Genomic DNA, 5,908 nt, shown 5'->3' on the forward strand with positions numbered 1-5,908 from the left:
TTCCTATATGTCTAAGCAAATAGCATGGTAATTCCTATATGTCTAAGCAAAGTAGTACCTTGGTTACTACTGATATTTTCTTTTCCAGTTCTTACAGAATTGAAAATAAAAATAAAATTACAGTGAAATAAAGTGTTGAACTGATGGATCTTTCAACAATTAATATCATTATACATCAAATATTCAATTTGATGTTAATTGTACTTTCCAAGACTATCCAAGACGCATATAGTTTTCAGTAAAGCGGCAATGACGCTGTAGGTTTTAGACTTTTACAGCGAGAGAAGGAGGTGATACTCAAACTCTTGTTTGTAGTGATTTTGGTTCGTTTTCAGCTTGATTTGCATATTCAATTTAAGTTTCACTCGTTTTAAGATTTATTTATTAATTTACATTAATATCCATTGTATGTTTGTTTGCATTGATTGTTTATTTAATTTTAGTTCGTTTTAAGCTTGACTTTCATATTCAATCTAAGCATTAATCGTTTTAAGATCTATTATTCATTTATATTATTACTTGTTGTATATTTTTGCTATGATCGCTTATATATTTTTTGTTCATTTTGGGTTTCATTCACCCTTCAATTACAATTTCTGGTTGCTTTTAGATTGAATTGTTACAGGCGGTTACACCTGCTGTGCTCTTGTTTAAAATTGCCTTTTCATCTCTTTTAAAAGAATAATTTCAGGAAATTTGTTATGAATCAGATTTTTTTTGTTATTGATTGCAAAAACTTTCAAGTTTTAAAAAATTCCTCATTTCAAAATCAAACTTAAGAAAAAAAATCAAATTTTCATCAAAGTATCAAAACTGGTATCAAAGTAACAATATAAAAAAAATGGGTTTGTGTCTACCTCGGAGTTTTTATTATCTGATGTTTAAACTATTTTTAACAAAATGGCTATCTCAAATTTTTTATCGGATGGGTTTGGGGAAAAAGGGCGGTGGGGGGGGGGGCTAATTAACCTTCGGTCTCTTTTGACTCTTTAAAAGTGAACTAGAACTTTCTATTTTCTATCAGATGAGCTCTCCCTGAAGTTTATACCAGTATCCCTTCTACAAGAACCATATATATCCCCAGAGTATAACTTACAACGCCTATCCCTGGGCCCGGGGGGGGGGGGTTGTGTCGACCCTGGAGTTTTAATATCTGATGGTTGAACTATTTTTAAGAAAATGGTCACCTCAACATTTTATCGGATGGGTTTATCCATCTAACAAACCCAAAGACGTGGAGGGCGGGAGTGGCTAGTTGCCCTCCGATCTTTTTGCACTCTCAGAAAATGAAATACAACTTTTAATTTCCATTCAAATGAACCCTCTCTGAAGTTTATACGAGCATCCCTTTCATAAGAACCACATACGGCCCCAGGACATAGCTTACAATGCCTGCTCCCCAGGCCCCGGGGGGATGTGTCGACACCAGAGGTTTTTTTTTTATATGACCTTTGAACTATTTTGAAAAAATGGGTCCCTCAAAGTTCTTATCGGATGGGTTTGAGGAAAATAAGGCGTGGAGAGGGGGGCTAGTTGCCCTCCAATCTCTTTTGACTCTTAAAAAGTGAAAGAGAACTTTTAATTTCCAATCATATGAGCCCTCTCCGAAGTTTATACGAGCATACCTTCAATAAGAACCATACATGCCCCCAGAGCAATATTTACAACGCCTGCCCTGGGCCCTGGGGGGGTTGACAAAGGAGGTTTTCTCATCTGACCTTTGAACTATTTTTTACGAAATGGCCAAGTACATAAAGGAGTTTTTGTTATATGAACTTTGAACTATTTTTAACAAAATGGCTACCTTAAATTTTTTATCAGATATATTTGGGGGAAAATGGCTGGGGGGCCAGTTGCCCTCCGATCACTTTTGACTCTTAAAAAGGGCACTAGAACTCGATTTCCAATCGAATGAGCCCCCTTTGAAGTTTATACGACGACCCCTTCTATATGAAGTGCCTCTGGGAAAAAAAAAATAGAGTGTGGGGGAGGCTAGCTGCCCTCCAATCACTTTTGACTCTTTAAAAGTAAATTACAACTTTCAATTTCCAATCAAATGAGCCCTCTATGAAGTTTATACGAGCATCCCTTCCATAACAACCATATATGCTCCAGGGCATAACTTACAACGCCTTTATCCAGGCCCCGGGGGGGGGGGCTCTGTCGACACCGGAGTTTTTTGTTATCTGAACTTTGAACTATTTTCAATAAAATGTCTATCTCAAAATTTCATAATAACCATGCATGCCCTTAGGGCATAACTTAGAACGCCTTCCCCTGGGCCCTGGGGGGTTGCATTGACACCGGAGTTTTTCTTATTCGACCTTTGAACTATTTTTAACAAAATGTCTATCTCAAAATTTTCATCAGATTGGTTGGGAAAAAGAATACGTGGGAGGGGGCTATCTGTCCTCAGATCCCTTTTGACTATTAAAAGTTGAGCTCAATCTTTCAATTTCCAATCAAATGAGCCCTCTCTGAAGTTTATATGAGCATCCCTTTCATAAGAACCATATATGCCCCAGGGCATAACTTACAACGCCTGCCCCTGTGCCCTGGGGGTTTTGACGACATCTGAGTTTTTGTTATCTGACTTTCGAGTAATTATTAAATTAATGGCTATCTCAAATTTTTATTGGATGCATTTGGGGGAAAAGGAGCAAGGGGGCTAGTTAACCTCCGATCTCTTTTGACTCTAAGAAACTGAACTAGAAATTTCAATTTTCAATCAAATGAGCCATCTCTGAAGTTTTTACGAGCATCCCTTCAATAAGAACCATATTTTCCCCCAGGGCATAACTTACAACACCTGCCCTTGGCCCTTGAGGGGCTGTGTCGACCCCTGAGTTTTCGTTTTGTGGTCTTTGAACTATTTAAAAAAAAACTATCTCAAAGTTCTTATCGGATGGCTTTGAGGAAAAAAGAGCATAGAGGAGGGGGGGACGAGGTTCTATCTAATCACTTTTTGCTCTTAAAAAGTGAACTAGAATTTACAATTCCCAATCCAATGAGCTCTCTTTGAAGTCAATACGAGCATCCCTTCCATAAGGCCCATATATACCCCCAGGGCATAACTTACGACGCCTGCCCTCTTGCCCTGGGGGGGGGGGGGGCAGTGTCGACACCAGAATTTTTTTTATATGATCTTTGAATTATTTTTAACAAAATATCTATCTTAAAATTTTTATTGGATGCATTTGGGACAAAAGGGTTTAGGGTGGGGGGATAAGCTGGTTACCCTCCAATATCTTTTGACGCTTAAAAAGTGAACTAAAACTTTCAATTTCCAGTCAAATGAGCCGTTTCTGAAGTTTATAATAGCATTTCTTCCATAAGAACCATATATGCCCCCAGGGCATAACTTATAACCTTTGCTCCTGAAGGCTGGAGGGGAGTGTCCTGCTCAAAGATATAAATTCCGGAAATTTCAACTACGTTGACGAAAATGGCTATATCAAAATTTTGATTGGATGTGTTTGGGAAAATGGTGGGCGTGGAAGGGGTGTTAGTTGCCTTCAAATCACTTTCGACTATTAAAAAGGGAACTAGCCATTTAAACTTCCAACCGAATGAGCCCTTTCCGAAGTTTCTACTACAACGCTTTCCATACAAAACCTTATATGCCTCCTGGGCATAACTTACAACCCTTGCCCTGAGGGCTCTGGGTGGGGGGGGGTGTTATCCTAAAAGACGTAATTTCCTGAATTTTCAACTACGTTGAACAAAATGGCTATCTCAAAATTTTGATTGGATGTGTTTGAGGATAAGGTGGGCGTGAGAGGGGGGGGGGAGGTAGTTTCCCTCCGATCACTTTTGACTATTAAAAAGGGCACTAGCCCTTTGAATTTCCAATCGAATGAGTCCTTTTTGAAGTTTCTACGACAAAGATTTCTATAAAACCTTATATGCCCCCAGGACATAACTTACAACCCTTGCCCTGAGGGCTGTGGGGGAGTGTCCTCCTCAAAAACGTAATTTCTATCTGGAAATCAACTACGCTAAACAAAATCGCTATCTCAAAATTTTGATTGGATGTGTTTGGGCAACTGCTGGGCGTGGAAGGGGTGTTAGTGGCCTTCCAATCACTTTTGACCCTTTAAAAGGGCACTAGAACTCTCGATTTCCAATCGAATGAGCCCCCTTTGAAGTTTCTACGACGACCCTTTCCATATGAGGTGCCTCTGTGAAAAAAAAATAAATAATAAAACATTGGAGCCGTATTGCCTTTACTATAGGCAACAATATAGTGTTGCCTGTGATAAAACACGATATATATATATATATATATATATATATATATATATATATATATATATATATATATATATATATATATATATATATATATATATATATATATATATATATATATATATATATATATATATATATATATATATATATATATATATATATATATATATATATATATATATATATATATATATATATATATATATATATGTATATATATATATATATATATATATATATATATATATATATATATAGATATATAGATAGATATATAGATAGATATGATAGATAGATAGATAGATATGATATATAGATAGATAGATAGATAGATAGATAGATAGATAGATAGATAGATAGATAGATAGATAGATAGATAGATAGATAGATAGATAGATAGATAGTGTGTGTGTGTGTTTGTATGTATGTGTGTGTGTGTGTGTGTGTGTAAGAGTGTCAGTGTGATAGTGAGAGAGAGAGAGTTAGAAAGTGAGAGAGAGAGATAGATAGATAGATATAGAGTGTGTGAGAGATAGAGTGTGTGTGTGAGTGTGTGAGTGAGAGTGTGTGTGTGAGATGGTGTGGTGGGTTTGGGTGGGTTTTTGGGTGGTGTGTGTGTGTGTGTGTGTGTGTGTGTGTGTGTGTGTGTGTGTGTGTGTGTGTGTGTGTGTGTGTGTGTGTGTGTGTGTGTGTGTGTGTGTGTGTGTGTGTGTGTGTGTGTGTGTGTGTGTAGGTTCTAAGGGTTATCCCTTCTTAGCCATCCATTCTGTTTTTTTTTTTTTAATAATACATATGTACCCTTCGATTTTATTTAATCACTGCAATGTTTATTCCTTTTACAAATTTTAAGTAGGCCCAGCAAGGCTTTTAATCTGATAAGTCTTAAATTGCAATTAAAACGTTAAAAAAATTTCAACTCTAACAAATAATTTTTAGATCATACGACGTTAGTTTCTACGACGAACCTTTTCATATGAACTGCCTCTGTGAAAAAAAAAAGAAGAAAACATTGGAGCCGTATTGCCTTTACTATAGGCAACAATATAGCGTTGCCTCTGATAAAACACGAGATATATATATATATATATATATATATATATATATATATATATATATATATATATATATATATATATATATATATATATATATATATATATATATATATATATATATAATGCAATTAAAATTGCAATTAAAACGTTAAGAAAATTTCAACTCTAACAAATAAATTTTAGATCATAACAGAAAACTGAGATTATCATCTATTTAAGGATTAGTAATAGTTCTTGCAACACGACTTGCTATTAAAATTTACGATAATAATTCGATAATTATTAAACGTTTGCATAATACATTTATAATTATATATAGTCTGTACGTATGTCAATTATTCGCATTTTTATATCTTTGTTTTCCAACTTTTTTTGTTCTATATTGAACACACTTTTCTCAGAAATTGCTTTTAGCTCACTTTATGTCAGTTAGTTTATAAGAACTTTTGAGCTTTTCAGTTGTCTTCAAATTTCCGGCAACTGATATAGTTTGATCAAATTTTTGGTTGTCGTTTCTTTTTTTAGCTTTAATATCCTTACGGGACAAATTTTAGCTTACAGCTTAGATTTGATAAGGCTCCAAGTTTAGCTATTTGACT

This window comes from Artemia sp. Qi Xiang Cuo, chromosome 11 (assembly GCF_049724085.1).
Source record: "Artemia sp. Qi Xiang Cuo chromosome 11, ASM4972408v1, whole genome shotgun sequence".
NCBI lineage: Eukaryota > Metazoa > Arthropoda > Branchiopoda > Anostraca > Artemiidae > Artemia > Artemia sp. Qi Xiang Cuo.